Source organism: Engraulis encrasicolus, chromosome 4 (genome assembly GCF_034702125.1).
Source record: "Engraulis encrasicolus isolate BLACKSEA-1 chromosome 4, IST_EnEncr_1.0, whole genome shotgun sequence".
NCBI lineage: Eukaryota > Metazoa > Chordata > Actinopteri > Clupeiformes > Engraulidae > Engraulis > Engraulis encrasicolus.
In genome coordinates, this window is record NC_085860.1 from 8549321 (window position 1) to 8551820 (window position 2500).

At 47.3% G+C, this 2500-nt stretch overlaps 1 protein-coding gene across 8 annotated transcripts in view; it reads right to left on the minus strand.

The window, feature by feature from the left end:
• frmd4a (FERM domain containing 4A) overlaps positions 1–2500 on the minus strand; it is a 178032-nt gene that overhangs the window by 28481 nt on the left and 147051 nt on the right. The gene's annotated exons all lie outside the window — the stretch shown is intronic.

A 2500-nucleotide genomic window follows, 5' to 3' on the forward strand; every position in this document is an offset into this window, starting at 1 on the left:
ACAAACGCAAAAGTCCCCTTTATATGCACTGAAGCCACCAACGGTCACAGATTCACAAACATGGCACACTTGTAGCACTGCCACGGGCAAGCATGGCTACTGTGGCCCATAGTGGCACTGTAACTGAAGCATACCACTGAGAATGCTATGAAGCACTCCTGACTCAAAAGCACATCATCCACATACATTTGTATCAGGGGGATAACTTCAAGCTAAACACTTTGCAAAGTGCACACTAAGGTGAATGCCTTTCATTTGTCTAATCTATTTACGGTACTAAATTGACACTATCTACATATACAATGTTAAGTTGTGTAACGTATTGCTACTTTTTAGAAGCCTATTCAGTACAAAACATCAGCCTAAGCCTTCTCGTGTATACTCCCTTATCCATTCAGTTTTTCATTCTTCACTTAGCGTTTACAAGCTCTGTAGCAAAAAGTTCCACTTCACCTCAAGTAACTCTCAGTTTCCCATATTATATCAAGCCTTTAATATACAATTCTATTAGCAATGCTGTCCAGACTAACACACTATTTACCAATGAATTATATACAAATGTACACTTTATTAGTGAGCGTATACATAGTACAAGTAACTGAATGTCAATCGTGTGTATATTGGCACAGTTTCTCTCTATGACGGCAAGGGGCAAAAGCCCTGTCTTTTAGTAACAACTGTTAGCCTTTGTCTTGGTGATGTAGCACCTCATGTTACTAATGGAGGAAGGAGACAGCCATCTTTCTTTCTGACCGGCAAGCAACACAGACAGAAGGAGTGCACCAGGGCATTTCTATAACACGGCCAGATGGTGAGAGAGAGAGAGAGAGAGAGAGAGAGAGAGAGAGAGAGAGAGAGAGAGAGAGAGAGAGAGAGAGAGAGAGGGGGAGAGAGGGAGAGAGAAAATGCTAAAAGATGTGATTGAAGGAAGGGGAGGACAGGAAGAAAGGGAAGAAAGGGTAGATGAGAGATGAGACGGGCGGAGAGAAAAGTCTGTTACTCCCACGCCACACACATCGCCTGCCCACACTGTTTACACTGACACAGACCTACAGGAGTGTGTGTGTGTGTGTGTGTGTGTGTGTGTGTGTGTGTGTGTGTGTGTGTGTGTGTGTGTGTGTGTGTGTGTGTGTGTGTGTGTGTGTGTGTGTGTGTGTGTGTGTGTGTGTGTGTGTGTGTGTGTGTGTGTGTGTGTGTGTGTGTGTGTGTGCGCGCGCGTATGTGTGTGTACATCTGGGGATGTCAGAGCAGTTCTGTCTAGTCCGCCGCTCCTTCAAACACTGTTGTAAAAACAGACCCTCAGTTTGTCCTCCCTGAAAATAACTCAGTGTGGACAGAGAGAGAGAGAGAGAGAGAGAGAGAGAGAGAGAGAGAGAGAGAGAGAGAGAGAAAGGGAGAGAGAGAGAGTCAGACGTGTGTGCGCGTGCGGCGCGCATGCGTGTGTATTCATGAAAGTGAGGTTGCGGTGTGTCATTCAGCCCTTATCTCCTCTCTTCTCATTAGGCCGAGGCGTTGGGTGATGTGGTGACCCAGAGACACCCCCACCCCACCCCACCACCCTCTCCCCCCTTCAGCCTTCACTCTCGGTCTGACTCATGCAGGACAGTACAGGACAGGGGAAGGAAGACCTGGTCACCCAGACACATGTGTATGTGACTCACAGAGATGTGGAGGGCCCAAAGACAGACATACACATGGACACATGACTCACACTGACCTGTTGAACTGTTGCATTTCAGGCCACATTCAGCTTCTCTATCATTAGTTCCTCCTCCCTCCCTCCCTCTCTACCTCCTGCCCTCGCTCTAATGACCCACGTCTCATGTCTACCTTCCTTCATCCTTTTTAGTAACATTTCCTCTTTTCCAAATCTTTCTTTCTCTTTCTTTTTTTCTCTCCCTCCCTCTCTTCCTCTCCTCTATGATGATTCGATGACCTGCTGTGTGTCGACCTTCATCCCCCTTTAGTAACGTTTCCTCTTTTCCAAATCCTTTTTCACCTTCTTTCTATTTCCCCCCTTCCTCTGTGTAATTTGCAGTGTTCATTTTCGCAGTGCCTTGAATACCTTTGTATTCCCCTGACTTGTTCTCCTCGCAGTGCACTTTTCGCTCTTTTCTCACACCATGGAGTAACGCTCTATTTCTCCCTCACTCAATTTCCCTCTCTCGCTGATCCTTTCTAACCCCCCAGTCCGCCCAGAGTTGTACTACCCCACAGTCTGTTCTCTAGAGAAGAAAGGGGGGGGGGGGTGATTAGAGATCTGGGGGCCCGCTATGAGTTTATCTCTCAGCATCTCTGGCACGGATGAGTTACCGTTGGCAGCCGCCGCCAAACTCCTTAGGAGAACGCTGAGGCCCAACCGTCCGAGCCAAACCAACCGCTGGCACGCACTGATGATGTCATCAGACCTCTGCCCGATTCAAAAGAACAAATAATGAGCCCGGATATAAACCAAAACCCACCAAAAAAGTGGGAACAACTCCAAACTCTGTGAACATTC